Raw genomic sequence first — 22,017 nt, forward strand, 5'->3', positions numbered from 1 at the left:
TAGCAGTAATCCACGCGCTTTCAAATCTAAACGGAGGAGTCTCCTCATGGGTCACCCCCGCAACACAATGGCATATGATATTATTATTACTTTATTTATTTATTATTTTTGTGGTAGGGCCTATCGATTCATGATGATCCGCATTCTGTTTTTAATGTTGTTAACGAGATTCTAACTCGAAATAAAATAATTGTAAACCTTTCCGAAATAAGTATAAAACCGTTTCTAGTCCACATAAACCCGACATAAGTATACGTTTTTAGTAAGATACCTTTCCAAATCCATATCATGCACCCACCAACTTCGTTTTCTGAAAACGTCTTCAACATTAATCAATAACCTTTTACGCTTGCTACTACTTTTCCAACTATCTTTCACATGAATGAAACCAGCTCACTTTCTTTGTCTTCTGTTCCTGATCTCAATCATATCCCTTCTGCTCAGGCGGTACTAATAATGTCTTACCTCTCTCTGCAGACAACAGCGGTTTTGAAATATTGGATCCCCATGCACATATCAGTCTCTGTCTACTCATGTCTGACAGACTTAGACCCTCAATGAAATTCGTAGCACCTATTTACAGGAGGATTAAGTTTTCGCCATAGAGTTAACTCTCAACAAACACAAAAAAGTTGTTCTATTTACACAGGTACAAGGCACTGGCTCACATCTAACCAGGAGTGGTTATTAAACCTCCGCTTTTCTGGAGATTAATTTCCGAACTGAGGCTCATACATTAGATTTCCAAAAGCAACATCTGCAGAATAATTGAATTAAGTCCCATCAGAATAATCAGAGCGCAGTGTTTCCAAGGATTTAGAAATATTGTAACGTGCCACAAGAAAAGTGTGCTTCATAAAGAAAAACTTACTTCATTTGTGGATCCAGGACCCACAGATGTTAAACAACACAACTACATTCTTTGTGACGAAAATGCCGTTGACCAGCGTACTAGAAGAGTCTGGTCTTTATCAGGCTAGGTATGATTACGAATGATTCCGTAAGAAATTTCGCCTTGGCGTGCTCAAGTTTTCAAGCTCTGGTAGCGCCGTCGCAAGTTTCGCTGCAGTGTGACGCATCCCACGAAACTGTGCCGCTGCCCCTATAGTGTCGCCGCGACAAATTTCGTCCGCCGCGAAGCCCGAGTCAGTAAGGAGAATGCCACGAGAAAGAAGCCTTTCACCACGGACAAGGAAAATGGACACTGCTTATCAACTATTGTAACCAAAAGTGTATACATGAAGAAATCAATATGGTATTAACAGAAGTCACGGCACGATATTACTGCAAGGTCTGCTTGAGGAATTACAAATAATACAAAGACAGATCTTAGGGAAATTCTAGGTTCAGTCAAAGACAATTGTGGATTCAGATGACGCAACAACCACGAACTCCACGCTCATGTAAAAAGATCGCAATTCGGTTACATTGCTCATACGAATCCTGCAAGGTTGAGTAACCACATCTTCGCTACTTTCTCAGTAAGAAAACCAAGGTGATGTGGTTCACTGGTGTAGAAAACGCGATCTGCAAAAAGTGGCGAAAACACACTAGAATATTCAGAAACCCATTATGCTCAATAAGAAACCCCCATAGGCACCTTGGTTTTGAAGAAAAGCCAAAACTAAAAATTGTCAGAACACATACTGACGCGAGGAAGCATGGGGTGAACTTTGTTACAATAAACGCTTTCAAGAGTCAAACCTTTCGAAACAGAATGCAACTTCAAAAACTTTATAAAGATTTGTTTTGACAGAACACAGAGAAACTTTGAGATTGTGAAACTGTTATGTTCATTTACTGCACCCTATGTGACAAACTATTAAGTTTTTATCGTTTCCTTGGGAGCGATGACATTCACAAGAACACCTAAATCAGGCAAGGAGGTATATCTCAATCACTTTACCGGGCGTACAAATTAGGTGCGTCGGTGAGAGATTCCTAACACATGACACACGTACTGTCCCTACTGCCGTGTATGACACACCAGACGTGTTTTCTGGTGGTGGTTTCGGTTGACTTGTCATCAAACATTTGATGTTCCCATTTGAAAGCCACTACTACCTTTCGCCTACGAATAGAGTAGCTGTGCAGAATGAACTTTCATTATAGGTCCCTTCCTTACACTTCGCTGTTGCAAACGGACTTACACTACGACACAAACACAAATTTGAATACAGCGAACAGCGGGAGGGCGGTGGGAGGGAATTGGCTCTAGGTAGGTATGAACCCAGCTCGCTCGCATAGCAGTCCAACGCCGTGACCACTGATCCACGACGCTGTTTCATCTTCCTGTGTATTGCACTTATTATCCTCGGGCCGCTCACTGTCTCTATTTTGCCTCTTGTTTTTCACAGTTCAGTACTGTATATTTAATTTTGTTACATCTAATCTCATATATACCTAACCGCCAAAGTAACTGGTATAGGCATGCGTATTCAAATACAGATATGTAAACAGGCAGAATACGGCGCTGCAGTCGGCAACGCCTATATAAGCCAAGTGTCTGGCGCAGTTGTTAGATCGGTTACTGCTGCTACAATGGCAGATTATCAAGAGTTAAGTGAGTTTGAACGTGGTGTTATAGTCGGCGCACGAGCTATGGGACACAGCACCTCTGAGGTAGCGATGAAGTGGTGATTTTCCTGTACGACCATTTCATGAGTGTACCGAGAATATCAGGCATCCGGTAAAACATCAAATCTCCGACATCGCTGCGGCCGGGAGAATATCCTGCAAGAACGGGACCAACGACGACTGAAGAGAATTGTTCAACGTGACAGAAGTACAACCCTTCCCCAAAGTGCTGCAGATTTCAATGCTGCGCCATCAACAAGTATCAGCGGGCGAACCAATCAACGAAACATCTTCGCTATAGGCTTTCGGAGCCGAAGGCCCACTCTTGTACTCTTGATTACTGCATGACATAAAGCTTTACGCCTTGCTTGGGCCCGTCAACAACGACGTTGGACTGTTGACAACTGGAAACATGTTGCCTGGTCAGACGAATCTCATTTCAAATCGTATCCAGCGGATGGACATGTAAGGGTATGGAGACAACCCCATGGATCTACTGACTCTGCATGTCAGCAAGGGACTGTTCAAGCTGGTGGAGGCTTTGTAACGGTGTTCAGCATGAGCAGTTGGAGTGATATGGAACCCTGATACATCTTGATATGACTATGACAGGTGACACGTACATAAGCATCCCATCTGATCATCTGCATCCATTCGTATCCATTGTGCATTCCGACGGACGTGGCAATTCCAGCACGACAATGAGACAACCAACACATCCTCAGAAGAGATCTCTGACCTCTGGTACTCTTCCGGATTCATGGTGTCAACTCCCTCCAGCACCACTTCAGACGTTGGTCGAGTCCATGCCATGTTGCGTGCTCGGAGGAGCCCTACACGATATTATGCAGGTGTACCAGTTTCTTTGGCTTTTCAGAGTAGTATGTCTGGCCACTAATGTTATTTCTGTGTACAGCAAAACTTGCACATGTGGATAATTCAATACCATACTATACAATTATCACTGCTGTTAAAGGGATAATGCTACTGGTCCTCAAATGCTACCCCTAGGATGTCTTTATAGGAATATAGTTTAGATCTGATCAGTGTTACACTTCGAAAATAGAACTACTTTATCCCTAAGCCATTAATCTTTTTATGCCGTTTCCCATATGATGAGATCACATCAGTCATTGGGTGCTATCTTATTTCTGGGGTTCTAGCTTCTTTAATAAAATTTAACAGTCAGCACTCACAAAGATCTTTGCACAACCTAAAAATATGCATGACATAGCTATCCTATTGCATCTAAGTGTCCACAATGGGGGGTTGTGGGGAGAGGACGCAAGTGGGAGAGGGGGGCTGGGGGAGGGGGAGGTTGGGGGACACCAATGATGACAATTATCTGGGATATAAGTTTTTCTTGTGTCACCTGTAAAATTTAATTCTTGGGGCATGACACATCTCGAAACTGACCATCTCATTTACATTTAAAAAAATGGCAATTTTCGTCTTACTTCCCCCCCCCCCCCCCCCCCCCACACAAATAAATATCTGTAAGCACCCATAGATCTCTTTTTGTTGTAACAGTTTAGTTCTTCATTTACATCTCAGGACTTCATTTTCCTCAAATTCTCTGTGCTAAATAACATAGCTGTATTTGCTACAATTTATTTCTACAGTAGTGGCACTTATTTTTGGCAATTTTTGTTGAATCACCCCCACAACACTGAAAATAAACTTATTCACAAAATATAGTTTCTGTGGACCATTTATTTGCCCACTTCAATGAAGTTCAGATGGAATGCAATTTTATTTTATTTTAAATGTAGGTAGTGCATTTCACATTGGATCTATGAATTTTAAACTCCTAAAAATGTGAGAACTGAAACGAAATAAAAAATTAACATTTTATAGTGGATTTAAATTTACAATGCATATGTCTGTTAACAAATTTAAATATTACTGTAAGAATTAATTTGCTTTCAGTTTTTTTGTCTCTGACAATATCATCATGGTTCAGGGTCCACATTAAATTGTAGAGCCTGCTATAACAGGTTGACAATCACTCCAAATGTCAGGCATACCACACTCCAATAGGACCAGGACATATAAGGCATTATGATGTTCAAACCTTTACCTTTAATGAATACAGCATAAGATTTTTCTAAAAATCAAACTGCATATAGTAATGAATACAGACTGATTATCACCATGGCAGTTATAAATATGTGATTAGAAGCAGCTTGAACAGTTCCTTTCACAAAAAAAAGTTAGAAAGTGACAAAAAGGTTTTAAAGGAGTTTGTGGCAAGAAAATGGAGGGTAGGAGATGTGCTGCCTGAAGTAAGGTCGTGAGGACAGATTGTGAGTGAAGCTTAGTCAGTAGAGCATTTGCCCATGAAAGACAAAGGTCCTTGGTTCAAGTCCTGGTGTGGCACACAGTTTTAATCTGCCAACAAGTTTCGTATCAGCACACACTCTGCTGCAGAGTGAAAATTTATTTTGGAAACATTACACTGTTTCAAGTAACATACCTAATATGAGAGACCTGACGTTTTCTCTCCTGCAACTCATATTCACAGACTATCTTTCGTTTCCTTCCTATTTTCTTGTTTTAATTTGTACACTAGATAACACTGTCTAGCTGAAATTGTTCAGTTAATCAGATGCACTTAGATCTCTACTCAAAAATATCTTTGAACTTATTATTTCGATCCTTACCAGAATAGCTCTATCTTACTTTTTAGGAGAAATAACTATTTCATCAACATGCAATTATATTTCAAATATATTCACCTGTAAAGGTATATTGCAGTTCCTCTGCTTTCCATTTGGTGTACTTTTCACTACTCAGGTTGTAAATATTTTGTGGCTATTTATATTACAGTCAAAACATAGGCCTTACGTAAAGGTATTAAATTTAAATTCTCATAGCACTGCCACAAATTATCATTAACACAATAGATTTATCCTACTGGTAATTTCAGCTTTGCAACCATGTAGCCATAATAAAATCTCTTTTCCACAACCAGAGATAGCACTGTCCTGGGGTACAACAGGTGCACTGCACTCAGGAGCAGGCTCCACAAGTGCCGAAGGTATGGCACACAACTGATTACTAAGCTAATTATCAACTGGTACTCAAACCATTTAAGCATGGAAAACAGATAGTTTTATGTCCGTGATAGGCTTATAAACACTTTACAATTAAAATTTGAAACACTTACATGTTTAATTAGAGTCTCCTTTAAGTAATTCTGATTCTGGAAATTCACTTACTTCATACTAGATATGACCTCAAGTTTTGCACATGGAGGGGAGAAAATATTGGGGCTAGAAAGTCGAAGCCAGGAGCATACAGCAATCACAGCCAGTGCTGCCACTACACTGTTTCCTTCATACCTTATCATCGCTGGCAGCTAAGCTCCCCTGACAAGATGATTGCACCGAGAGGAAATTTGCATATGTTCCTCTGCCAGTACTGCGACTCTCGTGTAGACGATGGAGGAGTGCAGGTGGTACTCATGTTTGGGCAACTGTAGAAAACAAACCTCTCACTCATGTATTGGAATAACTCTAAAAGCATTCTGTTCCAAGCTGCCGCAGTTGGCAGTCTTGTGCGTGTTAGGTATGTTTCCTCTCTCTTTTTCTGACGAAGGCTGCTGCCGAAAGCTTATGAGCAAGGTCTTTTAATTGTGCTTGTCTACAACTTAATGCGTCACCTTTACGGTAAGTAGCAATCTATCTTTTCCTACATTGTTGATATTAAAAAACACAAATGTGGTCTTGTGAGGGACTCAGTCACGTAAAGATGTATTACACTACTGCACCGTACCAAACTGCAGATTCTGTAACTTCTTCATAGTTGGAATTTGAACTCAATCCACATTTGGAGAAATGATCAGTAATGCAAAAGAAGTGTGTGATGCAGTTGATGCCAAGAATTTCCCCACATCATCTTAGCCACAGTACAGGAAAAAATATATTTTATGTATGGGCTACCGATGAGATGGTAACAAATCCAGAAACACATTTAAAAATAATTTTTTTTCTTTTACTTCCTGGACACCTTTATAACAAAATTTCACTAACACTTCAAACTTCTAAGTGAAAAATGACACTGCTTTCTCTTTTCCATAAAACTTATGATACGTGGAAAAAAATAGATTCAGGAGAAAGGATAAGGCTCTGATCAAATTCACAAGATTGAGCAGCAGCTTAAACTCTAACACTGATTTTAAAAAAAAATCTCTTTAATGAAATGGATCTAACTTGATGATTGCACAACCCCTTTAAACACACTGAATTATTTACTTTCAAGCAATTTCAATTCAGTCCCCCCCCCCCCCTCCCCCAAGAGATAACTAACACAAGTGACAGCAGTCTACAGTGATACATAATGTCTGCTTGTGTCTGTATATGTGTGTGTGTGTGTGTGTGTGTGTGTGTGTGTGTGTGTGCGTGTGTGTGTGCGCGCGCGAGTGTATACCCGTCCTTTTTTCCCCCCTAAGGTAAGTCTTTCCACTCCCGGGATTGGAATGACTCCTTACCCTCTCCCTTAAAACCCACTTCCTTTCGTCTTTCCCTCTCCTTCCCTCTTTCCTGATGAGGCAACAGTTTGTTGCGAAAGCTTGAATTTTGTGTGTATGTTTGTGTTTGTTTGTGTGTCTGTGTGTCTATCGACGTGCCAGCGCCTTCGTTTGGTAAGTCACATCATCTTTGTGTTTTATATATATATATATATATATATATATATATATATATATATATATATATATATATATATATATATATATATTATAAAATTAAATATAATGAATTATCTCAGGTCAACATTATCACAAAGCAGACTAACAAATTTATATCAGATTATCACTGACGACAATATCTATATAGAAATTATTTACTCTGTCAAGTATTTTGACAACCCTAAAAGTTGCAAAGTAGATTTTCTTTAAACTTTTTTAAAAACTTGAATGACTAATTCTATGTTTTAATATTGTGTGTATGATAATAAATGAAGAAACTGCAAAATATGTCTGTGTGTCTATCTTCCAATAATATCAGAATACTGGAAATAGGTTAGCTACTCCATTTAACTTCATTATCAGCTGGGGACACCTTGGTAGTGCTCGTACCTTGGCATCAGATAGACTAAGGTCACCTACATCCACAACTGTTGGTATATGAAACTACTTTAACTGGAAACTGTGTAATTACGAGGATAAGGCTAACTGTCCTTGCACACACATGGCAATGATTCGGTGAACTTTTTGTATGTTAGTACTCGTTGTGTAATAACAGAAATCAAAATGGAACAATTATCATCAGGTCTAGTGGCAATTAATTATGCAAGCAACAATGTTTCCATTGTATGTGTAGCTTTCCAACTAGCAAAAACAATGTTAACGACAAACACAAGTTCTATATACAGATGAATGATGTGGAATGTAGCACTGGTGATTTTAATGTAGCAGTACTGCATAGTCTGTAACTACAAAGTATACACACACTACCATTTCACTAACACAGCATGCCCAATATATCCACAGAAAAATCAAATGATAGTTTCACATTAACTTTAACTTCATCTACACCCCACCCAGGTCTCTTGATTATTTTGGGCCAAATGAATTTATTTTGTGCCTCTTGACTGCAGATAGTGAAAGAAAATAATGGCCATACAATTACTGACTTTTACTAACAGACCATTTCACTGAAACCATCGGAACATCTAATGATTATGTTAACCTGTAACTCAAGGAAGAATACATTACTGTTTCACACAGCAAAATATAAGACATTTAATTCACAAACAATAACATGAAGTCTATAAGCACACTCCAGCAGTATCCACATTCTGCCTGATCATTTATGATTTATTATGTATAATTTTCTATTGACTATATAGGCGTGCATCAGGTATGGACCTCTAAACACGAAGATTGCCATGAGGCCACCAGCGGCCACTGACTGCACACAGTGCCTGGTATGAGGCTTTGCTGTGTCTGTGGGTGGCCTCGTGACAGTCAACACATAAAGTACTTTCACAGGCTGAAAATGGCTTCCTAGAATGGAATGAAGCAACTCTGTGTGTTGAAAATATTTGTCCTTTTTATGGTTATATAGTACTCCCCCATCTGCTGTATCATTGAAATGCATAAAATAGGTAACATGTATCAGATAATGCTGTCACACCACCTTTTTTGACTGCTTTTACAATGCTATGGTATCTTGAAATCTTCATGAACTTACCTCTGTTCCAGTAACTTTCCTGACATTTCTAAGAACCTTCATTAGACTGAGTGTGTAGATGTTGGCAGCCTTTCAGTTTCCTTTTTAACATTCTCCACACAGTTTATCATTTTTACTTTGATGAGACCTGTGATAATACACTAAAATTTTGATTTATTTGCAGAAGTTTTATAGTTCTTCTAGAGTAATTATAGTTCTTATTCTACCTCAGATTTCAACCAAATGTGCAAAATATTTCATGAATTAGTCATTCTCCTTTCATCAGACTCTGTTGTACTTTTTGCTAACTTAAACTTCAGCTGCTATGCCTATATAAGGCATGGAATGCTTATCAGCATACATGTCTTTGGAAGCAGCACATGATGTATTTGACTGCACTAAATATGGCATTTCTTAGACCTCTGCTTTCTAAAAATGCCCCACTTGACTAAGCTTGTGTACTCTGCCTGCACCAGACAAGACTTTGGCATTGTTAAAATATGAACATGCCCTTCCTTTCACTGCACTGTCGCTAAAGCACTGGGTTTCTGACCGATGCTCTGGATCTCTCAAATACTGGGCAATGATTAAGCATCGTTCATTGATACTTGTGCTATGACAGTACCCACGCCGAGTTGTCCTATGAGGCGATGTAAGAATATTATGCAGCAATGAGAAAATATCATTCCCAACATATGCAGAAGAAAGGTTCTTTAGAAATCAGCAGATGTTATGGATTAATTTGAAAAAACAGAGATGCACTGGATAATTTAATTACAAGTGGTACTGGCAAAAACTGTGTTAGTAGCACACATTATCTCATACGTACATAGATTCATACAATTTTTGACGCGTTATCTCTCCTGTACTAGAAATAATGTACCCCCAAGAATCCCAGGCACTGCAAAAGCAATCCTGTTACGACTCGGGTAAGTTCCATAATTCATATATTACTTAAAAATATTACTTAAAATGTGTGGAGGGTAATTGCAACTCTTTAAGCAGCTCATTTTCTCACTTAAAAAAAAAAAAAGTAATTGAGGTTCAATGTTCACTGTCTGTTAGGAAGACAGCCACTATGTTTCATAAAACCATTAAGACTCATGGAATTTAGACAATAATGCATATCTGAAACACCTGATATCTCAAAGTATTTAGAATCCACTGCCATGGTTGATGTGGCTGTCTGACAAGTAAATTTTGATCATTTGAAGTAAATACAACTGAGAGACACACTTAAGGGCAGGACTCCAGTTCACTTCTGACTACTTCCTTGAATTTTTATTGTGGATGGTAATAATTTCTTAAGAAGTGTCTTTATGGGGATGGAAATATAGCCCAGTGTTTCTGGAATGAAGCAAACTTACTTTACCTGTCCAGAAAGATTGAAAATTGCTCCCTGAGAAGGGTAAATTATATCCACTACTTCTCTGCTTGGTAGACTCATTTATATCTATTCAAACCAAGAGAGACAACTACTACCATAAACGCATCATGCCAAACACTGAAGTCACAGTACAGAGCTGTTATCACATACCATCATAGTGGTGCATCCAGTGTATTAATGTGTAAAATTTTCAGCCATTAACGACAGGAATGCTGTGACATAAATAATGACTTACCTAAGCCTTAAATCATTCCAGACTGACCATAGCTGCTCACAAAACAATTGCAGCAAATACTCCACATACATGACTAAGGGCAAGGAGTTGGTATTTTTTACCTTATTAGGTATCAACCTCACTGGTATCAGTAATATCTTACAGTCACCAAAAGTTTGATATGGCATATGTTGAGTAAAAGCCTCACTGCCCCTCTCTGTAATAGGAGATTGGAAAAGCAAGGTTTTCTGATTCCATTTATTAACGACACAAGTTATACCAGTCATTTCCTGTCCCATGAGGATGGCTACATAAGATGTGATTCAGATACTGCTGCTGTGTGTTCATATGTGAAGTTACTTCAAGACACAATAAAGGGTGGAAACAATTGAGACACTGTACACATTGTCGGCAAGAGATGGGTTATATCAAAATCATTCATCCGGACATCCGGAGGGGGTCGTGGTAGGTACGTAGGTTTATACGACTCTTGATAATGATTTTGCTTGTGAATCTACATTTTGCACACATAGGATTTATCTATATTCATCACTGTAAACTACAATATCAACATTCCCACAGAAATGTAGCTTCATGAGCATAGATTCCAGCTTCAAACAGTAACTGCATGCAATCTTAATTTGTACTGGATGTAACATGTTCAACCTGCATTCATCCAGCAATGCTTGTGCATTTTTATTAGAAGAGAATTTGTATTTCTGGTCGAAGTTGGTCATTCAGAACTCCAGATGCAATCAACAGTGTCTCCCATTCAATAACTTTGTTAATCCTTTTTATGAGAAAATTGAAAGCAGTTGTACTTCAAGGCTGTCAAATTACAGTAAAAACAGTTAGGTTATGAGTGGCCAACGTGAAGCAAGTTGCATGCCATTTCCCTTACTATTATTGTCAAAGCTTCTGTCAAGCAACAAGCAAACTAAGATCTGTTGCAATGTGTGCAGTTTACAGATATTAGTATTTTAATGTTCCCAAAGCAAGAGATTTCAAACAACCTCACAGTTGAATAGGTAAGGCTTTGAGACAGGGATATAAAAGGCAAATACAGGGTCAAGCATGACGTTATAAATTAGTTACACAACTACCACTACCAACATACATAGCTTCAACAATATTTTATCCTTCTTAGCACCAATATGACCTCCTTTGACATAAAGTACTTTCAATGGTTTTCCTCAAAATATCTGCCTTGACAGGCTTCTGTTTGTGCCAAATGTCTTACTCTGTAAAGTTTAAGACATCAAGAATTAAGTCTACAACTCAAGTAGCATTTGTGAAAGCATTAGAAGCCTTATTATAACTTTAACACAAGGCACACAGACTTTTCATTGAAAATTAGCTAGAAGGTTTCTCTGAATACCCACAGGTTTACAATGAAATTAATGATAACCTTCGTTAGCCAGTATACCATGTGTGTCCATGAATGAAAATTTCTCCTACAATTTTTGCTCATTTATCAATCAACGTGTCTCACATTCACATTAACTGGCAAAGAAATGCATGCAGTGTAGGAAATGAGACAATATTTAATATGAAATAATACTGTGGTCCTCCCAGAAGCATGGGCAAAGGATTTTAAACATGACACTTTTGTCTTCGTCTCTCCCACTTTTCCTCCTCTTCTATCTTTTAAATAGATTTTTACAGCAATTTTCACTAATTTGTGCAAATGAGGCAGTACTTTTCAACTATTTTCATCAACCAAACTTCTTTCCCAGTTATAGTTATGTGGCTTACACAGACATCAAATAAACAGCAAAATTAGGTTTATAGCAGCAGGTAGATTGATGGCTTTTATATCATGCAACTCTATTGTGTATTTCTTTGTTGAAACCAACTGACAGGAAGCTGCAACTTTCTCTTCAAATGCTAAAAATTACAGTTTTTTTCTATCATCATGACTCCAATTTTAATGATTCATGAAACTGTGTGAAGCTTGTCATATTGTCATATAACATGCTCAGAAAAAAAAAATTCATTTGGTATCAAATACCACTAATTGAAATAACCAAATCACTTTAGCTGTGTTGTAAATTAATTTCAAATAGCTTGGCACTGGATTATGTCATGATCTACAGCAATTTTAGTTCTGCAGTGCCATCATGTTAATCAAATACGCGGGTCTGTCATGCAGTTACAAGGATACACCCAAATCATATCCATCCTCTTATAGATGGGTATGCTGCCTGTGAGTAAACCAAGATGAAAGATCTAAACAATGGCACACCAAAGTGAGACATGCAATGGTTCCTGTCAAAACACACATTCTTAAACACGGGGCCAACAGAAACTGAATCACACTTAAAATATCAGTTACAAAGCCACTGTGTTACACTGCCCTGAGACTTTGCAAATCACTCCCAGGGCAAACATGAGCTCAGATACCACTCACCAGACCCATTTCATACTAGCTCAGGCACAGTTTTTCTATCTGAGCAGCAGTCTGTAGTCTGGTTTTTAAGAAATAACTGCAGTTACTGCACAGTTATAACGTGTGAGGAATCCAGCTCAATAATACAGCCTCTTTTACAAAATCAACACCTTAACATAAACAAGCTACACAATACACACAGATAAAATGAGTAGGCATACTCATAAAATCCTTTCAATGCCAATGTTACAACAATTAACAGCTAACACAAGGGCAACATTTAGGCAAAATTGGAAATAAGGCATACAAGCAACTTATTTCAATGACAGATGTATGTCTTGGCCTACACTACTCATGAATCTGCTATGACAATCCTATTTTTGTGTCGAGATTCCTTGGCTTTGCGAACACTTGAACCAACGATCAAATCCAACCTAACCTAGACCTTGGGCTAAGCTACAGATCAGTGTCACCACAACCACATTCTTTCACTTTCACATTTGTTGGCTTCAGTGAATCATAACTGTCACAGGCCAAATTAACCTAGTCATTAGGCTTCAATACAAGTCTGTCAGGAAATCTTGGTTTTTCCAGTTACCAAATGAATATGAAAATCAGTTAGCAAACCTGAAATTCATAGTAAGAGAGGTGTTCTGAAAACTAGGAAGACAATGATGTTTAAAGAGAAAGGTGTTCACCAATTTGGCTGACTGAATACTGTTTGCTCCACATGATACTACTGTTGGGAATTTTGTATCTAAATCATTTATAGTATTACAATAAATTCATATACTGATATCCAACAGTACTTCTGTGTTGCATTGGTTTGTATGTAGTTGTGAATACAGAGGTCCAGCTCCCATTCCTGGCAACCAAGTTAATATTTTCTGGCATGAGAAGGTCACTAATACAGTCCACTAAGCCTTGAAATCTCATCTGAGGAGCTGTTTAAACAAATAAGCGGTGAAATTTATGTACAAGCTGCCAAAAAAGTGCCAAATTAAATGGCATACATCTAGCTAGGTGCCAAACAAAATTATTTTTACAACAACTGTAGTATGTTTTCTCAAGGTACATTTTCATTAAGTTGAAGTTAATGTATAACCATTTCAAGGATACGAAGTGTGAAGTTAATTACTGTCATATATGGAAACTAACTGTAATCTCAGTTATAACAACTGACTTTTTCCTAACACACTCCATTACATATCCTATATCTCCGAAAAATCTCTTGCATGATCAGTAGAACAATCTGTTATCGTCTGTGATTACTTAATTTCAATCACCTTTCACAAGGCGAAGGTGTTACTACATTTATTACGAACTTTGTAGTTGTTTACATTATAAAAACGCCGATAAAGGAACCATAAGCTGCACTGCACAACAGGAACGAATGAATAATAATGTACACTGTTGGTGAAAACGCAGTTAATTTTTTAATTGCTGCAAACCTAAACCAGAGTTTCTGAGGTGGTAGTTGAACTTCACAGTCCTCGATATAGATCCGTTTTCATATTCCTTCCAGTTTGCTCGGTCAAAAATATGTTGATGCTTTATGCATGTGACGCTTTTATTTGTGCTACTACTAAAAAATCTGGACGTTCCTCCTATGTTTACGAATTTATTCATTCTTTAACAAGATAATAAAATTAATTCATTGTTGGGAACTTTTAGCCAAAGTAATAGTGGAAATTATGTTAAGTACTGCATTATGCAATACACAGCTGTAATAGTATATTTTATGACAGATGATCGATCAAGGTCTAGGATCAGACCATCATCGCGCCCAGAAACAATCTCAGCTATTATCTGCGTCATTATAGCACCAGTTACCAAATGTACAATGTATCATCAATACTATTAGCTGTATAAAATTGTCAAATGTGACAGGTTGTGTGCATGTTATACATATACAGCTAGTAGTGACGATGGATCATTGTACATCTGATAAATGGTACTACAAATAAGCAGATGCGTGTTGACTTAAGTTTTTGGACCTAATGGTGGTCTGATCCTAGATCGAAATCTAGCGTCTGTAATACAGTGTACAGTTACAACTGTGTATTGCATAATGCAATTCGTAACATTCATTACAGCTGTACCACTTCCATAAAATAAAATTTATCTAAATCAATGCCAGGGAAAACGAGTTAGATTCATCATTCACGTTATACAAATCACGTCTTCTGTGAGAACTTCGCGTACACAAAAGCAATTACCTTGTTCATATTTTTAAGCTTTTTTGTGCCTATCTTTCTCTTTTCTGAAGCTTGTATGCTTCAAGTTACCTATCAATTAAATCACTTATATAAAAAAGGGAAACAAAACAGCAATAATTTCTGAAACTGCATGTACATATAACCATTGCGGTATTCAAAACATATATAACAACGTCCAAGCTAACGAAATTAAAATCGCCTATCCCCATTCCACGACCATTGCCCTTCACCAGTTCACTGTCACCGCTAAATGAAAATTCCGTATACAAAGATATGTTCACATCCATCAACGATAAATTTTAAGATACACTTAGTCATCTGCGGTCAGTGACATTACATTCACGACCGACTGTGGGGTCATGACAACAGCTGGCAACAATAGGTGAACCAATTAAAAGGAGCGTAATATACGCACAGCTAAGCGAGAAATGATCAATCAATTAGGTTCCGAGTTGTTAAAAAAAACTGTAAAAATTTTGGTGGTAAGTAAAATTAGTCAGCGGAACAAGGTGACATTTGAACAGTAGGCACTAAAAACCTCTTAACTCCATTTTGTTAAATTTTTCAGGTAAAGCAAAAACGATTTCATAAAAAATAATATAACGTGATACAGGAAGTTGCTACGTGTGTAACTGTTTGGTACAAGCCTCGTTATTGACAGATTAGTGAAATCCATGCACTTTCAAATCTCTTTTTGAATATGGAATTTCTGATTATTGGAATTACGAGTTTTCGCAGACAGATGGAGTTACGAGTTTTAATTTCCTGCCATCGACATTCAGATGCTCGTTGATGACGGTAGAGCCGCGACCGAGTACAAAATTCTGCTTTCTAAAATAACTTGACCGAATACCACAACGCATTTCCTACTTTCAGCTGTCGCAGTTTCAAAAATGGCGACGTACTAGAGCACAGAACTGAAAATCAACTCAAGTTGCTCAATAGAGGAAAGAGCCCTGCACATGATGACGTTCACAAATGCCTGTCGGATTCTACCTTGAAAATGCGAAAGAACTAACCCCACCCCTTAGAAAAGCTTAGTGTACATCTCTGGATCAACAAAGCGTGACACGTGACTGGAAAAAGGGGCAGATCATTCCAGTTGATAAGAACGACCACAAGACAGATTTGCAGGACTACAGGCCTATCACACTGACATCAATATTTCCTAAATTTTTTTACCGTTTTTGTGCTCTGATATGATGACTTATCTGAAGATTGAACAACTCCTCTATAGGATCAAAATGGTATCTGTAAGCACCAGTCTTGGGAACCTCAACTTGCCCTGTCTGTTCATGAGGTCCAGAAGGCAGTGAATAGTGGAGCTTGGAGCTCAGGGAGATGGCATGCTTCTTGACTTCCAGAAAACTGTCGCTTAGTAAACAAAATACGCACATACAGAACAGCCACGCCGTACGCCATTATAACCGTTTTGTACATCATTAGTTTCAAGAACTCCTAACAAACATAGCTTAGCACATGGTTCTTAATGGGAAGGAATCTTCAAAGGCAGAAGTAGCGTCTGGTTTAACTCGCGGTATAGGGGTGCAACTACCACTATTGCCTGACTCTAAGAATGACCTTATGGACAGCATTTACAGTTTTCTGAAGGTGTTCACAAATGGCACAGTTGGAGCAAATAGTGTTAGGATATTGTTGCGAAGTGCAGAAAGACTTGCAGATGATCAGTGTCTGGTGCAAAGATTAGCATCTGTCCCTAAAAGAAATTCGACATTGTTTGACAATGGAGTCAGCGATCAGTCAGTGGAAGAATCAAAACCGTTAAATATTGAAGTGTAATTCTCTATCATATCCTTGTTCGACCAATTCTGGTTAATCATTCGACCAGTTCTGGAGAACTGTTCGACAATCTGCGATCTTATCAAGGTGGTTTAATGGAAGAGGTGCACGCATCATTGAGGGTTCTTTGTCAGTATGAGAAAATCAAGAAACGTTTAACAAGTTACTATGGGATAAATATGTTATGCATAATGGAGACAATTATAATAATTTCTCCAACACACATTTGCAAAATGACTATGACAGAAAAGTTAAAGAAATTAAGGCTTTTAGAGAAGGATATTGGCATTATCTCTTCCAGCATACCACACACGTATTGAACATGAAAGAGGCAAGTGAATGTTGTAGAATATGTTCCCTCCATGAGGTGCCTTGTGGAGTACAGATGACACTATTTGACAAAGCTTCAGATGTATCTACATTGTAGCATTCTTCATGAACAGCACCTAGAAGTCGAGTCACTGCCATTATCTGACAGATTACTTACATACACACCAGGATCTGAGATAGAGAAAAGGACAATACATATTAGTTTCATGGAAGGAGGAGAAATTGAGGGGTTTGAAGCACAAATTCTCGCAAAATAAAACTCGGAATTATTAAAATATTGTGTTTATTAATCACCAAACATTATAATAGATATATTAAAATATTATATTTGTTATTTACCAAACATTATAGTAGGTGCATTATAACTGGCTGCGATGTGTTCAACTGGTATTGTGTGGTTTGTGTAGGAAACATGCACATTGTTTTGCTGTCAGACAAGTAGCATTTAGATACATGTGAATACTTTCTATATTCACATTTTAATAGGTTTGAAATTGGCTGAAAAATGTGAACTGCAAGCACAATGCCTCTGAATGCTCTTAGAATCCAGAGCTTTGTGGCATTTTCAGCTGCAGGGAGAATATTCGCTGCAAATGGCGAAATAGTTTCGAGATTCCACTACAAATGGTTTTGGGTACAGTTTCCACTAGTCGGTATCACTGACTATTAAAATGCCTGGCTTATTAGGAGCTGCTCGACCATTGTACCACATCCTTTTGAACTCCTAACACACAGTCATTGTGCTAGTTGGACTGCTGATAGCACTTTGGAACTCACGAGTGATTCCCTCTTCTGATTTCATGTAATTTTCTACAATCACCCTGTGCAATACTCGACAGTCCCTGTCTGTAGTACATGAGGTGTGCCTGGTCTTGGTTTAGCTCTAATCGTTCCTTTGCGTTTTCGCTTCACAATCACACCACCAGCAGACGATGAGGGCAGCCTTAGAAGGATTGAAGTATCCCTGAGGGATATGCTACTCAGGTGACATCCAATGACTAGCCCGTATTCGAAGTCACTGCGATCTCTGACTGGCCCATTCTGCTGCTATGGCTTCTCTAATGACAATATAGCGGATAGTCCATCTCTTATGACATCTAGTGGTCAATTTTACGTTACATAGTAGTGTCTGGATTCCTTTCATAAGACAGTGTACATCTTTGCGCTATGCTGTCTTTACCTCTGCTTCTGACTATGACACCTGGTTGAAAATGTTCTTAGTCCTGTTTTGTTACTAATGCCATGTCTGGACACTGGACTGATAACCTGCTGTTTAGAAGGTGACAATTCTGAACTACAGAGAAAGCTTTCCGATAGTCAACAGTCATGGCATCAACTTGGAATCTTCTGGATTTTCTGAATGAGGAGAACGATCTGTTTACCATACATCATAAGACTTGTTGAACGGTTCTACATCAGACTGAAGCCAGTGGTAGAATCCTGTGATGCTGGATATCTGTGCCTCGGACTTTCTTAAAAAAATGAAATGATCTATACCGTTTCTTGATTACTTGCAGTACTCTACTGCTCCAGAGATATATCATAAGCTGTTTTTTGAAGAAGGATCGAAAAGCCTTCGTCATACTGAGTAACTTTAGTTATTTCTTTGTAGATTCGGCAAATGCCATTATTTTAGCATCTATGCGATACTCTCAGGTAGGAACTACTGTATTCTGCAGTGAAACTCTTATAGAAGACATAATTTAGAATTTCAGTCTTCCTTTCATCGTCTTCCGTTTTTGTACCAGTACGATCGAGAAGCGACCATATAAGTGATTTTGGTCCCCTTTCTTCATATGCAGTGAATGTCCCTCATATACACTAAAGCAAGTTTTAACTTCGTATAGCATCTGTTGGTTATCTTTTGGCATCACTTGTATCTGCAGGGAACACACTCTTTCCTAGCAGTGCTGGCAAATCACGAACATTTCTTCCCATCTCTCTTTGTCTTCAACAGCAAATTCTCTGGGTTTGTGCTCTAGATTCTCTACATTTTTCTTCCAAGGGCTGAATGTTTGTTGCTGGTCTCAGATGATATTCACTAGTTGATCAAAAATAGTTCATTACTTTTCATTACTGCTAATAACTGATTGTACAACAGCCTTATGGCCACTGATTCATTCACTTATGGTCACTGAATTAGAACGTTTGGCCTATTTTACTGTCAAGGGACCTGAGAAGGTACCATCATGAGTTGACTCTGCAGCTAACTGTGCAATACAATCGCCAACGAAGGAAGAAAGATTAGACACTAAAGATTCATCAATGGCAAGGTCAATAGAGGAGGACAACAAGATTAGATTAGAGAAAAATGTGGAAGGGAATCGTCTATGCATTTCCAAAGGAACCATCCTGGCTTTTGCCTTAAGTGATTCAGAGCAATTAAAGCAAATCTAAATCTTGATGCCTGGATGTGGATTTGAATCACTGACCTTTCAAATGAAAGTCCAGTGCCCTAACACTATGGCACTCGACTCAGTAGCGTAATAGTCAAAGAACAAATTTAGCACAATATTAAGAATAGTTGTCCATGCTATCATAACATTCCAGACCAAAAGAATAGTCCCCCCCCCCCCCTCCAGGGGACATGACGCTAGTACATCGCCTCTGTCGTTGATAATGGCATTATCCCAGCGAGGAAGAGAGTCCCCAGGCTTCTTCTTATGTTACCTACATACAGCTAAAGCTACTCGTTAATGATTAGATCTGATAGCGCTACCACATTGTGGGGATGTTGATTGTTACATTTCACCCACTGTTCCAAATAATTCCAGACTTTTATGTGGGGAATTAAGATTTTGTACATCTCTGTTAACATGGCTGTCGTCATCTTTGAAGACAGGAGTGTCCACAGCATACTCACTATGAGAATGTCGAAAAAGGGGGAACACCTGCTCATTGAAGATGCTGAAATAAACACATTGGTTCATGCAAAATATCGTAAAACCACCTCTGGCCTGAACTACAACTTCCACACACTGCTAGTTAAACGCCTCATCAAGTCATCACTGCACTTGTCGCCTTGTGTCATTTTTCAAGAGGCAAAGTCGTGACTCTTCAGAAGATACAACATGCCTTCAGTCAGTTACTGTCCAGTTTCTGTGTTGCGTTCATATCAAAGATGTGCAGATTTATGAGCTGCTGTAATCGGTGTCCTTATGTGAAGCATCTGATTCAAAATGTCTGACACCTACGGTTTCCTTCGCGATTTTCGCACAGAAACAGGTTGGGATGGACCTACATTCACTGACAGCACACTGATACACAAAAAAATCAGGGAGCTTCGTTCATGGTGCAGTCCTGGGCACATCTAAACATGGTAGGTCTTTTCTGCCATTCTGTCATGTCTCCATGAGTAGTATGATAACACGGGGCTGGTACATTTTGTTATTGCAGGTTGCATACATTCAGGGGCAACCATATATTCAAGGGCAAATGTGATTGATTTATTACCCATCCCCTTAACCTATTGTTATGTTAATTGATTAACGACTTCCTGGAGATAATCCATCCTTCTGAGAACCTGCCCCCCCCCCCCCAAACTTTCCGCTGCTATGGAAATCTGTGGTGGATGGGAAATACATTCAAGAAGAAGTAGGTTGCATCTATCATGTGCCACACTAGCCCTTAACAAAGTAGTGGATATCTGGGAAATCCCAGACCTTCCGAAAATGTAAAGCTGAGGATATCTTGGAAATATTACCTCTTCCTATCAGATTCATTGACCAATTTATTAAATCGATACCCTTTGTGTGTGGGCAGTTTTTTCTTCCATTATACTGGTGGATACTAGGACTGGTAAATTTGGTGGGAGTCGATCCTGCAGCCACCCAGTTACCAAATCTTTCTGGATTTTTTCCCTTTGCCTGCTATTGGTGGATAATGGCACTGTTCTGTCATTTGGTAGGAAGTCCATTACATTGGAGGTAGCTGAAAGCTTTGTCAGATGTAGAACCTCTGGCTCTACCCCCCAGTAATATCGCTGCATTAACACAGCAAGAACAACTACATCTTTGTCGGATGAGTTCCCTGTAGTACGAACTCTATCCTACGAGCTTGTGTATATGCTGTGAGAATAAAAGTATTCAGTGTGGCACATGATAGATGCAACCTATTTCATCTTGAATGTATTTGTTCCATTCACTACAGGTTTCTATAGCAGTGGAAGTCTGAGAACAGAAGGATATACTGATTACCAGCGGCAGGTCTGCAAGAGCGGCGAGGGAGGGGGGGGGGGGGGGGCAGGCGAGAGGAATGGGAATGGAAGAGAGGGAGTTTGGGAGAACATCCTAGTCTGTGTGTGTGTGGAGGTGGTTTCCCAGGTATCAAGTATCAAAAGTATGCCGACTTGTGCTCTGGAGTCACTGGACTGTCTAGGTGGCGAAGGTCAAGGCACTATCTGTGTGGGCATTTAGTGAACTACTGCTCAGTATTCGTTCGGCTCCCTTTATGACCACATGCATTACGGGCAGTGTGTGGAGGAGTGTGCTTATGTTCTCAAAAGTCCCTGCAGACAGGAACCCCGATAAATGGCGAGTGTTCTTGAAATTTAATTACTTGATTTGCTTATGTCTTTCTGCACACTTGGGAATGGACCAAGTCACTCTTTGTGATGTGATCTGCAGTAAGTAGTTCCCCCCGATGTCACTTTGGAATGCTGCGATTGCTCGCCAGTTGTCTGCATGCATGGGCACAAAGCTTCTAGACACCGTGGGAAGCAGGAATGTTGCAATATATGTGCTTGGCTGGGGCTATTTCAAGATCTTTGTCGAATATTTAGGTCTTTATTAGCGATTTTTTTGTGATATGTTATTCCCACCGCCAATCTGTAGCACTGTAATCAGAGTAGGACATCACATCTGATGTTTGTGGCAGCAGGAATTTAATGCTTGCTACCACCTTTCACCTATCAGCACATCATTGCG

This window comes from Schistocerca piceifrons, chromosome X (genome assembly GCF_021461385.2).
Source record: "Schistocerca piceifrons isolate TAMUIC-IGC-003096 chromosome X, iqSchPice1.1, whole genome shotgun sequence".
NCBI lineage: Eukaryota > Metazoa > Arthropoda > Insecta > Orthoptera > Acrididae > Schistocerca > Schistocerca piceifrons.